Source organism: Lepus europaeus, chromosome 2 (assembly GCF_033115175.1).
Source record: "Lepus europaeus isolate LE1 chromosome 2, mLepTim1.pri, whole genome shotgun sequence".
In the NCBI taxonomy this organism is placed as follows: domain Eukaryota; kingdom Metazoa; phylum Chordata; class Mammalia; order Lagomorpha; family Leporidae; genus Lepus; species Lepus europaeus.
Window position 1 is genome coordinate 86394046 of NC_084828.1, and position 14987 is coordinate 86409032.

The following is a 14987-nucleotide window of genomic DNA, read 5'->3' on the forward strand; positions in this document are numbered from 1 at the left end:
TTAGGCTCTTTATACCCCTTTAATAGAGTCTTCATTTCTATTCCTGGATGCAGTCTCTCCTCTCATATCCTCTGCTTCTCTGTTCAACCTTAAATGTCAGTGTAGCCAGGACTCAACCATCAGATAGATCTCTTTTCTGTCCACATTCCTTCCTTATGTGGTTTAATTTACTTCTGAAGCTTAACATACTATTTTTATCCTGCTGATTTCACCTTTCACTATACTCTATATAAATAGCCATCCTTTCCCATTTGCCATCTGCCCCATAAATCTCTATTCATTTCCCTTCCTTTATTTTCTTTTTAAAGAAGACTTACATGTATATGTATGAATGTGTTTGAAAGGCAGAATGACAGAGAGAGAGATGGAGGGAGTGATATTCAGTCCACTGGTTTACTCCCCAAATGGCCACAATAGCCAAAGCTTGACCAAGTCAAAGACAAGAGCCAGTAACTCTATGTAAGTTCCCCCATGGTTGGCAGAGGCCCAGTTACTTGAGCCATCATCTGCTGCCTTCTCAGGCACAATGGCTGGGAGATGGTGTGATAGAAAAATAGCTGGAACTTAAACCAGTGCTGTAATATGGGATGTCGACACTGCAATGGTAACTTAACCCATTGTGTCACAACCCCAGCCCCACTTCCTGTATTTTTTCATCATTCCTATCACAATGTAATATGATTCTAACAGATGGTCTATAGTACAGTATAATACATCATACTACACTATAGTGTACATTATGTAAGTTCCACATGCAAATTATCATTGCGTATTTTGTTAAATAGTGTAAGGCTAGTTTCTAATAAGGACATTATGATTCATAAATATTTCAAATAAATATCTTTGAGAATATGAAGTCAGCTTTTTAAAGGCTTGCTTCTCCTTTTTAAGCTTTTTCTGTATCCTTTAAGCTCTTTGTATTATAGATTATTTATCCTTGGTGACACACAAAATAATAAAAATCTAAAATATAGATTGGAAATTATGAACTTAAGAGGACTCCATTGCCTAGTCAGTATCTGGGTGACAAACAGAGATCTAGATATTTTTGTTGCAAACCCCAAATGCCAATATCTGTGGTCTTTTTTATTGAGTCAACCCATTAACCATTATAAGTGTGAACAGAGCTGTTATTTACCATGTATATGATGATTTGCCATAGCATTTTTCCTTTTTATTTATATTTTTATTAATTTAAGAGAATGGATTTTGTGTATATTCCAGGTACAATTCTAAGAAGATAACCATATATCCTTCCTTTCCTCCCTCCCTCAATCCCTCTCTTTCCTTCCTTTTTTTTCTTTAATTTTGGAAAGGAAATGTTTTAAATCCACTCTATAATCACAGGCTTAATGCGCCACTAACCATAATACTCAACAAATAAAAAGTAGGCAGACCACAGTTCCACAGGAGTATAAACAAGGGCTAATAATGACAATCATATCATAAGATATCCATTTAAATCCCATACATATTCTTGTGTTCTATAATAACAGCCATTTACCAGATAAAACACATGAAATTTATTTTGGGGGGGCTGACTTTTTCACTAAGCATATGGTTTCCAGTTGCATCCATTTTGTTGCAGATGACAGGATTTCATTTTTTCTTATGGCCAAATAGTATTCCATGATGTGTATATATACCACATCATTTGATGGATACCTGGGTTGATTCCATTCAAAAGATGTAGGTATTATCAATTGAGCCACTATAAAAATAGGAATGTAGGTAACTCTTTCATAGGCTGATTTCACTTCATTCTGATAAATTCCCAGGAGTGAGATAGCCAGGTCATATTGCACAACTATTTTCAGTTTTCCGAGGTATTTCAATATTGTCTTCCATAATGGTTGTACAAGTTGATATTACCACCAACAATGGATTAGGGTACCTTTTTCCCCACATTCATATCACCATTTATTCTTTTTGGATTTTTAGATGATAGTCATTCTAACTGGAGTGAGGTGATACCTCATTGTGGCTTTTATTTGCATTACACTAATGGCTAGTGATCCTGAGCATATTTTCATGTGTCTGTTAGCTGTTTCAATTTCATCCTTTGAAAAATGTCCATTTCTAAACTGGATTGTTTGTTTTGTTGTTGTTGAATTTCTTGAGCTCTTTATAGATTCTGGATATTAATTTTTATCAGCTGCAGAGTTTAAAAATATTTTTCTAACATTCTGTCAGTTGCCTCTTCAATTTGTTGAGTGTTTTTTAGCAGTTGAGAGACTTCTTAGCTTGATACAATCTCATTTGTCTATTTTTGCTTTTATTTCCTGTGTTTCTGGGGGTCTTTTCCAAGAAGTGTTTGCCAGTGTCTTTCACCGTTCTCCCAGTGTTTTCCTCTAGCAATTAGGTGGTATGAAGTCATACATTTAGATCCTTGATCTGCTGTACATTGATTTTTGTATAAGGTGTAAGCTAGATGTTTGCTCCATACACGCAGAAGTCCAATTTTCCCAGCACAATTTGTTGAAGAGACTATCCTTTACCCAGGGATGTACTGATTTTAGCTTGTTAATCAAAAATTCGTTGTAGATGTGTGAATTTCTGAGATTTCTATCCTGTTCCATTGGTCTACATGCCTACACTTGTGGCAGTGACAGACTGTTTAGATTATAATTGACCTGTAGGAAGTCTTGAAATCTTGTGTCGTGATGTCTCTGGCTTTGTTTGTTGTTATATAAGATTATTTTAGCTATTTGGGGGCTCTCATGTCTCTATATGAATTCTAACATCATTTTTTCTAGATCTCAGAAGGATGTCCTTGGTATTCTGATATTGAATCGGTAAATTGATTTGTGTATTACAGACATTTTGATATTAATTCTTCTAATCCACAAACTTGGAAGATTTTTCAATCTTTTTGTATCTTGTTTTATTTCTCACTTTAATGTTTTGTAATTTTCAATGTAGAAATCTTTCACAACCTTGGTTAATTTTATTCCAACAATGTAACAGTAGATAGCACAGAAATAAAAGGAACCATCAGTAATTATTACAAAGAGCTGTATGTGAACAAATTGGGAAACCTAGAAAAAATGGGTAGATTCCTGGACACATGCAACCTACCAAAATTGAGCCATGAAGATATAGAAAATCTAAACAACCCAATAACCAAGATGGAGACTGAATCAGTAGAAAAACCCTACCAACAAAGAAAATCCTAGGACCCCATGGCTTCACTGCTGAAATCTACCAGACATTTAAAGAAGAACTAATTCCAGTTCTTTTCAAGTTATACAAAATAATTGAGGGGCCAGCTCTGTGGCATAGCACATAAAGTCTTTGCCTGCAGTGCCAGCATCCCATATAGGTGATGGTTCAAGTCCCATCTGCTCTGCTTCTGATCCAGCACTCTGCTGTGGCCTGGGAATGCAATGAAAGATGGCCCAAGTGCTTGGATCCCTGCACCCATGTCAGAGACCCAGAAGAAGCTCTTGGATCCTGGCTTTGGATCAGCACAGCTCCAGTCATTGTGGCCAAGGAGAGTGAACCTAGGATAGAAGACCTCTCTCTCTCTTTCTCTCTCTCTCTCTCTCTCTCTCTCTCTCTCTCCTCTCTCTGTGTAACTCTTTCAAATAAATAAATAAATATTTTTAAAAAACCAATTGAAAGGGAGGGAATCCTGCAAACTCCTTCTATTAAGCCAGCATCATGTTATTTTCTAAACCAGAGAAAGATAACAGCAGAGAAAGGGAACTATAGGACAATTTCCCTGATCAAAACAGACACAAAAATCCTCAACAAAATACTAGCCAATTGAATCCAACAATACATCAGAAAGATCATTCACCAGGACCAAGTGAGATTTATACCTGGTATGTATGTATGGTTCAATATTCATAAATGAATAAATGTGATACAGCACATTAACAAACTGAAAAACAAAAATCATATGAATATCTAAATAGTTGCAGAGAAAGAATTTGATAAAATACAACATCCTTTCATGACTTTCATGATGAAAACATTAAGCAAATTTGGTATAGAAGGAACATTTCTCAACACAATTAAGAAAATTTATGACAAACACTCAACAAACATCTTATTGAATTGGGAAAAGTTGAAAGCATTGCCACTAGGATCCAGAACCAGACAAGGATACCCATTATCACCACTACTATTCAATATAGTCCTGGAAGTTTCAGCCATAGCCATTAGGCAAGAAAAAGAAATCAAGAGATACAAATTGGGAAGGAGGAAGTTAAACTATCCCTATTTGCAGATGATATGATTTTATACATAGGGGAATCTGAAAGTCTCCACAAAGAGACAATTAAAACTCATAAAATAATTTGGCAAAGTGGCAGTATATAAAATTAACACAAAGGCCGGCGCCGCAGCTCACTAGGCTAATCCTCCGCCTTGCGGCACCGACACACCGGGTTCTAGTCCCAGTCGGGGCGCCGGATTCTGTCCCAGTTGCCCCTCTTCCAGGCCAGCTCTCTGCTGTGGCCAGGGAGTGCAGTAGAGGATGGCCCAAGTGCTTGGGCCCTGCACCCCATGGGAGACCAGGAGAAGCACCTGGCTCCTGCCATCGGATCAGCGCAGTGCGCCGGCCGCAGAGCGCCAGCCGCGGCGGCCATTGGAGGGTGAACCAACAGCAAAGGAAGACGTTTCTCTGTCTCTCACTGTCCACTCTGCCTGTCAAAAAAAAAAAAAAGGAAAAGAAAAAAAAAATAAAATTAACACAAAAAAATCAATAGCCTTTGTACACACAGAAAATGCCAAGACTAAGAAAGAACTTCTAAGATCAATCCTATTCACAATAGCAACAAAAAATTAAATACCTTGGAATAAATTTAATTAAGGAAATCAAAGATTTCTATGATGAGAATTATAAAACATTAAAGAAATAATTAGAAGAAAATACCAAAAAATGGAAAAATCTTCCATGTTCATGGATTGGAAGAATCAGTGTCAACAAAATGTCCCTACTACTGAAAGCAATTTATAGATTCAATGTGATTCCAATCAAAATATCAAGGACATTCTTCTCATAACTAGAAAAAATGATACTGAAAATTATATGGCATCACAGGAGATCTGAATAGCTAAAGCAATCTTAACAACAAAAACAAAACCAGAGGCATCAAATTTTAGATTTCAAGACATGCTACTAGGCAGTTAAAATCAAAACGCCCTGGTGCTGATAAAAAAAAAAAAAAAAAAAAAAAAAAAAAAAAAAAAAAGATGGGTAGCCCAATGGAACAGAATAGAAACTCCAGAAATCAATCAACACATCTACAACCAACTTATCTTTGACAAAGAAGCAAAAAATCAAACCCTGGAGCAAGGACAGTCTCTCCAACAAATGGTGCTGGGAAAACTGGATCTCCACATGCAGAAATACGAAGCAAAATCCCTACTTTACACCTTACACAAAATCCACTCAAAATGGATCAAAAACCTAAACCTACAGCCCAATACCATCAACTTGACAGAGAACATTGGGGGAACCCTGCAAGACATCGGCATAGGCAGAGACTTCCTAGAAAACACCCCAGAAGCCCAGGCAATCAAAATCAAAATTGACAAATGGGATTACCTCAAATTGAGACTCTTCTGCACTGCAAAAGAAACAATCAGCAAGGTAAAGAGGTGACTGACAGAATGGGAGAATATATTTGCAAACTATACGACTGATAAAGAATTAATATCAAAAATCTATAAAGAGCTCAAGAAATTCAACAACAAAACAAAAAATCCAGTTAAGAAATGGGCAAAGGACTTGAACAGGCATTTTTCAAAACAGAAAATTCAAATAACCAACAGATACGTGAAAAAATGCTCAAGATCACTAGCTGTCAGGGAAATGTTAATCAAAATCACAATGAGTTATAATGGTTCTCATTCAGAAATCAACAGACAATAAATGTATGTGTTACCACTGTTGGAGTGAATTAAACTGGTACAGCCTCTGTGGAAGACAGTATGGATATACCTAAGAAAACTGAAAATGAACCTACTGCATGACTCAGCCATTCTACTCTTGTGAATTTACCCAAATCAAAAGAAATCAGCATATGAAAGAGTTATCTGTACCCCCATGTTCATTGAAGCTCAATTCACAATAGCTAAGATATGGATTCAACCTATATGTCTAAAAGCTGAAAAATAGATAAAAAATTATAGTATATATATATATATATATATATATATATACTCATCTGTTAAAAAAATGAAATTGTGTCTTTGCAACAAAATGGATGCAACTGGAAACCATTATATTTCATGTAATAATAAGCCAGTTGCCAGAAGACAGATATCATATTTTTCCCTGATCTGGGGTAACAGAGTACCAAAAATGTAATGTATTGGAGTGAAATGGACATTCTGATATTCAGTGATTGTTTACAGCCTTTGTCTCTTCTGTTGAGCAACAGTGCTTTTTTCTTCATACTATTTGCTGAACTCTTTACTTAGTGTATGGTTATCTTATGAGTATAAAGTTAATTGAAAATAGATCTTTATAAACAAAATAGGAATGGGAATAGGAGAGGGAGCAGGAAAAAAGTTAGGCATGTGGGTTGAAGGGATGAGAGGTTCAAAAGTATCACTATGTTCCTAAATTTGTATCCATGAAATGCAAGAAATTTGCATACTTTAAAAAATTGGTTTCAAAGTAAAAAAAAATTAAATAAATAAATAAATAAATTTATTCCTAGGTGTTTAAATTTTTTGTAGCCATCAGTCATGGCATTCTTTGTGTATACAAAATTTATGAAAAAAAAAGTTTAAAAACATTGAGTATAGTAGACACATTCCTCAACACAATCAAGGCAATATATGACAAACCCATAGTCAGCATCATATTGAATGGGGGAGATGTTTGAAGCATTTCCACTAAAAGGCAGAATCAGACAAGTATGCTCACTTTCATCATTGTTCTTCAGTATAGTTCTAGACATTTTAGCCAGAGTCATTAGGCAAAAAAATAAAGAAAGAAAGAAAAAAGAAATAAAAGGGATACAAATTAGAAAGGAAGAATCCAAATTTTCTGTTTGTAAATGACATTATCCCTATATACCAAAAACCAAAAGATTCCACTAAGAGACTGTTGGAACTCATAAGAGAGTTTGGTATAGTTTCAGTATATAAAATCAATTTTAAATATATTGACAAATATGCCAGACTACCCAAAAATACCCCAACCTAGCAATAGTCAATTACAGCAGGGGTCCAGCACATCTACTAGGATCCTGGCTCAGCTCTACTGCCAATATCAATGATGATGACAAACTAACAGCTAAGCATTTTCCATATATAAGCCACATACCCATCATTTAGGGAGATGGTTGTTCATATTCACTGTGCCTTAATGCTCTTATTTGAAGTATGGCCTCCTCACACTTGTTCCGTATTATTCCTGATATCTTTTTTCCCTTAGCCTGTGTATTTCATCATCACAAAAGGCAAATCTCAGGTTTCTGCCAAGGAAAGGTGAATTCTACATGCTATTTATGAAGGCTTCGAACTAATCTTTTATTCTTAACCCAAATTTACACCTTCGTCTTCAAAAATTCCTAACATATCTCATTCTTGAAAATTCTTAAAATTTGAAGGTAGGTAGACCAGCTACTTGTCCTTTTTTTCCCACCTCTGCTGACTTAAATTTCAAATTTTTCTTCTTTTCAAAATGAGAAATTCATCCATGTACTTTGTAGATTCTTCAGATTTTTCAATGAATATCTCCTTACAATTCTTTTCTTTTAAGTTTATAATTTTTTTTTATCTTTTAATTGGGCTCCAGGAGAGACTGGAGATACTGTATTCAATCCACTAACTTAACTCTATGTTCTGACCAATAAATCTTACCCATTAGCATTTAATTCAATCATATGTTGTTCTTATGTATAAGAAGTACTACATAGCCAACATCCAAACATAATGGCCATGACTCCTTCAGCTGAAAAAACATAAATAGCTAGATGAATGAAAGCAAAGTCTCTATCGAAAGGAGTTAGTCATCAGCTTGATTCTAAAGATATTCCATGGGATTGAAAAAAATAGTGACATCTTCTAAATGATTCATTTGGAGGTTGTTTAAAAGCATGGAGTTCCTGATATTACAAACAGTCTCTTTCTAGAATTTTTATTGAATTATTTGTACCATTTATTGTGGAACAGCTGCAATTCAAAACAAAGGGATCTTTATTACACATTTGTTAAATACTTAATATTTTGTCAATTTTATCTGCTTGGGTTTTTTCATCCTTTTTAGCAAGCTCGGATTTTTCTGACTTACTGAACTAGATATAAATGAGTTCTTTTAATCCACGAATTAGAATAAAACTTATTACATTGGGAACTTGGTTTTCCTAGTTTTAGGAGTGCACTGGCTACCCAGAAAAACAGAATTGAATAGGCTTTAAGAATGGTATAAAAAGAATTATGAACTTCAGAAACTTTTTAAAAGATTTGAAAAAATTAAAAAGTAATGGTCATTAAAAGACAAGGTTATATCAGAGCTTGAAAAAGATAAGATCATTTTGAAAACTTAGTGGTAACATAAACAAAAAAAAGTCATACTTTTAGTCAGTGAGCATATTAACTCCAACTGCATAATTGGGAAGAATTTTCTACTTCTAGAAATTTGAAGCAGAGCCAGCCTTTCTCTGTATAATACAGGCCATAGAGTAATTTTTCAAGTTTCCTTTGCAGTTCAATTACAAAACACATGATCCAAGCTGACCAATTACATTCATTCATGTGGGAATTTTATTTATTTATTTTCTAGGTTTCTCCTAGTTTAATGTGCCTCATGTTCATTCTTTTGGCAGCAATTCACTTATTTCAGTACAGTATGTGCTCTGAATTTTAATTTCATTTAACCTCAGGGAAAGCCTGCAAACATTTTGGAAAAATAATTTTCAGCATAATGATAAAAGAAATGAAGGAAAAGGAAAGTCCAAGAATGACAGAGAGTCTACTCTTTTCTAGCTTACAAAGCAGAGGACCAACAACTGGGTACACCCATACCAGGAGTGGGCTTGGCATCGCCCTGAGTTGTGCCTTTTTGTCAGTTATTTCATGTGGGAATTTCAATCAGAAGCCATGTATGCAATGAAGTAGGGCCTGGGGCAAATCTATTTAATTGTCAAGATGGCCAGGGGCTGCATCCACATTCAGCATCCCAGGGATGATGATGTCCAGTGTCATCTATGCCCTTGATGGCAGCAGAATCTTTCACAGACCAATTCTTACTTTAATTCTATGTCTGCTTCTCCAATCTTCCTGGTAATGCTCCAATATATTTTTGTTTAATAAAGTACTTTTCTGCTGACTTCCAACAGATTCAATTTCTAAAAAGCACTAGCAACTGTTTTAAACTATAAATATGTTCCCTCTGGGGAAGGTTGGAGTTAATCAAGAAGAATTGTAGTGAACTATTTTAGAGGACTGCACAGGTTGACCTATGTTCTTATTCCTTTTGTTTTACAGTGTAAAACTCTGTTTTTGATAATGTTCAAATTCTCTTTGTCTTAGACTGTATTACAGTCTTTATTTAGAGGGTATGCTTAGAAATGCATTGGATTTTTTTTTTTTTGTAGTACCAGGCTTGCTAGGCATTAATGAAGCAATACATCTTTGATTCCAAAGTGGAGAAAACAGAAAAATTCAACTACAAGTTTGTTTTTTTTTTTTTTTTCAGATATGATGCCAAGTAGCCACAAGCAGACTCACAGATCAAAATGAGGCTGCCAAAGTCAACCATCTTCAAACTGCTCATTCACTAAGGTTGCATGCACAGGCTTGCTCTTTCTCCTTTGCGTCCTCAGCTACTTGACATGAGATGTAGATTGTTGTGGTGGGGGAAGCGGCATGCATTGGAAAGGAATATAATAGATGTTACAATCCAGGTAACGGCCTACATAAATCTTTGTGAAAGCTTCTTCCTTGGAGCTGTGTTTGAGACATCGAACCACCTACTCCCTGCATGGTGAGTGGGCACTATGAGATCAATAAAATATGCTAAGATTATACAAGCTAGAAAGACACTGTACCCAGGGAGTTGACATCTAATAAATGGAGGCCCATAAAGCTCCTGAAGAAAGGAGAGGAGGTTCACAATTGCTGCCAACAGTGTTAAAAATTGGTAGATCGATACATAAAAATAATCACAAAGAAAACCCTGACATAAAGACTTAGAATGAAGTTATTCAAGTATTAAATGTGATTCCCTATAATCAACTTATTGTCTATCCTCTGCTTGTATTGAGAAAAAAGTTTAGAGTATGGGTTAAGTGTATATGTTCAGGAAGCATCCAGTTCAATCTTGCTTCTACTATCTGACTGGCCTTGAATAAGTCACTGATTCTCTCTGATCTGCAGTTTTCTTGTTTATAAAAAAGTCCTTAAAAACAACAAGTTCATAGTATTTTGAGGATTAATAAAACAATATGTCACTGTATATGTCAAACACATAGTGAGTGTGTCCTAAATTCAGCAGTCACTACTCTGATTGATAGACTGAATTTTTAACCTTGATCACAGGGCCTTCTCCTGGGCGGGCCTCTGGCTGGCTCTGTGCCTGAGTCAGCTGCAGGGATCTGTCACTCCTTATGCTTTGCATTTTGGTTGACTTGGTTCTCTTGCTTAACACTTTTATTCATGCTCCCTTCATTCTAAAACACATCTTGTCCTATTTTTAATTTTTTAATTATAAGTTTCCATGCTTATGTCAAAGAGAATTTCAGTGTTATCACATTCTACACTATTGGAAACAGCGAACTAAAATGTTCAGCACTGTCACTCAAGCCCAGTGGTGGTCCTTCACCTATTTAGTGTCTTAGACTTGTCATCCATCCTAATGCAGCAAAGTCAAAGAACTGGTAGAAGTTCTGCCTGGAGGGGTTTCTGGCCCTCCATCAGCCTGAGAAGTCTGGAAACTGTCCTCTTTGTTTCTGGCCTATTAAACCAACCCACTAACTCAGGAATCACAAAACTTATAGTTTCCAAGGTATGCTGCAAATATCAGCAGACACACAGATCAATAATTCAGGGTTTACTCCCAAATGCTTTTGTTTTGATATCATCTCCACCCAACCCCAAACTTGGCATCTTTGGCTCCTTCGGATTTCTTTATTCTAATATTTACTTCTTAGCTTTGTTACGTTGATTCTATCTTGGCCCACTCTCCTAGACCCATGCAATTACAATAGGAAGAAAATTATCCCATCATTCAGTTTGAGCTTGAAAAAAAACATAATTTCTGTTTAAAATCACTCTTCATATTTGTCTGTGGCTATACTGAACAGCATTTTAGATACATACTTTAGCTGAGTTCAAATTCTACATTTTGTAATTTGTAGCTACACGACATTAGTCAGGTATAATAGCCTATCTGAGCCTCCAGTTATCACTTGGAAATTGATGCCCATATTGGTAAAACTAACATGCAAGGATCAGATGAAATATGTAGTTTTTAAAATCCTTTTTGTAAACTAGTCAACACTAAAATAAAATAGCCAAGAAAAAGTAAGCAGTTAATAAAAGGAGCCATCAACTCCCTTGTCCAAATTAAAGATTTTTTTTCTTAAGTTATATTTCTTTTTCCTTTTTATATTTTTAATTCTATTTTTAAATAGTTGTTAACAGATACAATGTGATTAATGGACACAGTTGTAGGAGCATAATGATATTCCTTTCTTCCTGCTTCCCCTCCTCACAACACTCTTTCTTCCTCACTTTCTTTGTCTTGTTTTTTTTTAGTTTTTGAGATAACATATTTTAAAATTACATTGCAAAAAAAGGATTACTACTTCACACAATAAAAGTTTAACAAGTAAAAAGCAAATAAATCCTAGTTTTTTGGGAATATAGACAGCAGCTATAAACAATCATTGAATGGAAAAATGACCATTTCACTCATATACAGAATATTTTAAAGTAATCACAGATCATTAAAACTATAGTAGTATAGCCTGTTTTTAAAGATTTATTTATTTATTTGAAATCAGAGTTGCACAGAGAGAGAAGGAGGAGCAGAGAGAGAGAGGTCTTCCATCCGCTTGTTCAATTGGCCGCAACGGCTGAAGCTGCTCCAATCTGAAGCCAGGAGCCAAGAGCATCTTCCAGGTCTCCCACGTGGGTGCAGGGGCCCAAACACTTGGGCCGTCTTCTACAGCTTTCCCAGGCCATAGCGGAGAGCTGGATTGGAAGTGGAGCAGCTGAGACTGGAACTGGCGACCGTATGGGATGGCAGCACCGCAGGCGGCAGCTTTACCCACCACACCACAGTGCCAGCCCAATAGTATAGCATTCTTCATCATCGGTTTGACAAATGTATAGAACAAAGTTCTTTATTTTGTTTTGTTTTGTTTTTGGACAGGCAGATTTAGACAGAGAGAGAGAGAAAGAGAGAGAGAGAGAGAGAGAGAGAGAGAGAGAGAGAGCTCTTCCTTTCCGTTGGTTCACCCCCCAAATGGCCTCTGTGGCCGGTGTGCTGTGCCAATCCGAAGCCAGGAGCCAGGTGCCTCCTCCTGGTATCCCATGTGGGTGCAGGGCCCAAGCACTTGGGCCATCTTCCACTGCCTTCCCAGGCCACAGCAGAGAGCTGGACTGGAAGAGGAGCAACCGGGACAGAATTCAGCACCCCAACTGGGACTAGAACCCTGGGTGCCGGCATTGCAGGTGGAGGATTAGCCAAGTGAGCCATGGCGCTGGCCTAAAACAAAGTTTTACAGAACTACATTTGCAGCAATATTGATAAGCACAGACTTTTCTATTTTTTTTTTAAACTTTTATTTAATGAATATAAATTTCCAGTGTACAGCTTATGGATTACAGTGGCTTTCCCCTCCCATAACTTCCCTCCCACCCGCAACCCTCCCCTCTCCCGCTCCCTCTCCCCTTCCATTTGCATCAAGATTCATTTTCAATTCTCTTTATTTACAGAAGATCAATTTAGTATAAAGGTTTCAACAGTTTGCACCCACATAGACACACAAAGTGAAACATACTGTTTGAGTACTAGTTATAGCATCAAATCAAAATGTACAGCACATTAAGGACAGAGATCCCACATGAGGAGCAAGTGCACAGTGGCTCCTGTTGTTGACCCAACAAATTGACACTCTAGTTTATGGCGCCAGTAACCACCCTAGGCTGTCGTCATGAGTTGCCAAGGCTATGGAAGCCTTCCAAGTTTGCCGACTCTGATCATATTTAGACAAGGTCATAAAAGACAGAGTGAGAATAGTAACCAATGATCCTAAGAGTGGCATTAACCAGGTCTGAACAATTATACAGCATTAAGTGGGGAAGAGGACCATCAGTACACACATGTTGGGAGTAGAGCCATTGGTGGTAGAGTAGAGGTTATGATTACAAAGGAATGAGGCCCAAGTACGCTAGACAGGGTCTAGAACAAAGGACAGAGTCATTCTTAGAGGAGCTAAGAAAGGTGCTGTCTAAGCTACAATTAAGTTTTCTGATTGAGAGGCAAATAGAACCTGATAGAAGGGGCTTGATACTAATCTGGTGGGCTTTAGGCCTTGTAAGTTAAGAGGCCCAGACCTATCTATCTCTTCACATGGGGTATATCCTAAGGGAGGTGTGAACCTCCTAGGGGAAGGCACTCTGTTGACTTTCATTACTTGGCTGGCCTGGGAGGAGAGCTGGCCAGGTAAAGGAGACTTTTCTATTTTTTTCTTTTCTGTCTTTTACATTTTTAGCTCCCACATATAAGTGAGAACATGTGATATTTGTCTCTCTGGGTCCAACTTATTTCACTCAACATGATGTCCTACAGTTGTGTCCATTTTGCTACAAATGGAAGAATTTCTTTCTTTTTTAATAGCTGAATAGCATTCCATGGTGTGTGTGTGTGCGTGCGCGCATGCACGTGTGTGTATGCAATGTATATATATAGCATACACATACATATAAATATACTGTATATTATATACACATATGTGTATATATATATTACTATGTATATCCCCTTGTGTGCTTGTGTGTGTGTGTGTGTACGCCAAGTTTTCTTTATCCATTCTATCTGAAGATAGACATCTAAGTTGGTTCCAAATTTTGGCTATTGTAAAAAAAAATAATGATGCAAGTATCTCTTTGATATATTGTATTCAAGTCTTTCCCATTTACACGCAGTAGTGAGATTGCTGAAACATATAGAAATTTATTTCTAGTTTTTAAAGAAATCTCTACCCTGTCTGACTAATTTACATTCCTACCAACAGTGTATTGTGTTCCTCTTTGTCCACATCCTTGACAGTATTTGTTACTCTCTGTGTTTGGGGGTTTAGCCATTCTAACACGGCTGAAATGATATCTCATTGTGATTTTGATTTGCCTTACGCTGATGGCTAGTGATGTTGTGCATTCTTTCATGTTTGTTAACCATTTGTATCTCTTCTTTTCAGAACTGTCTGTTGAAGTTCTTTGCCCATGTCTCAAATGGATGGGTTGTTTCTTCTTATTTCCCCAGAAAACTTTTATTGAAGGAATACAAACTTCATACATCTCATAATTACAATTTAGGAACATAGTTATCCTTCCTACTGTGCCTGCCCTCCCATTCACACTCCCACCCCCTCTCTCCTCCCCTCTCTTATTCCCACTCTTATTACCAAGATCTATTTTCAATTAACTTTATACATGTATGATTAACTCTATGGTAAGTATAGTTCAATAAATACTATGAAAAAAAACCTGTTCTTCGGCAGTTGAGACAAGGGCTGCTCAAAATCGTTGCTTCTCAAAGTGTCAATATCACTTTTACAAACTGCCTTTTAGGTCTTCTATTAGTTATCACAGGTCAAGGAGAACATATGGCATTTATTTCTTTGGGACTGGATTGTTTTGCTAGGTATGATGTTTTCCAGCTTCATTCATTTTGTTGCAAATGTCAGGATTTCAATTTTTTTACTGCTATGTAGTATTCCATGGTGTACATATCCCATAATTTCTTTTTCCCCATCTGCAGTTGATGGGAATGTGGGTTGAGTCTATGTCTT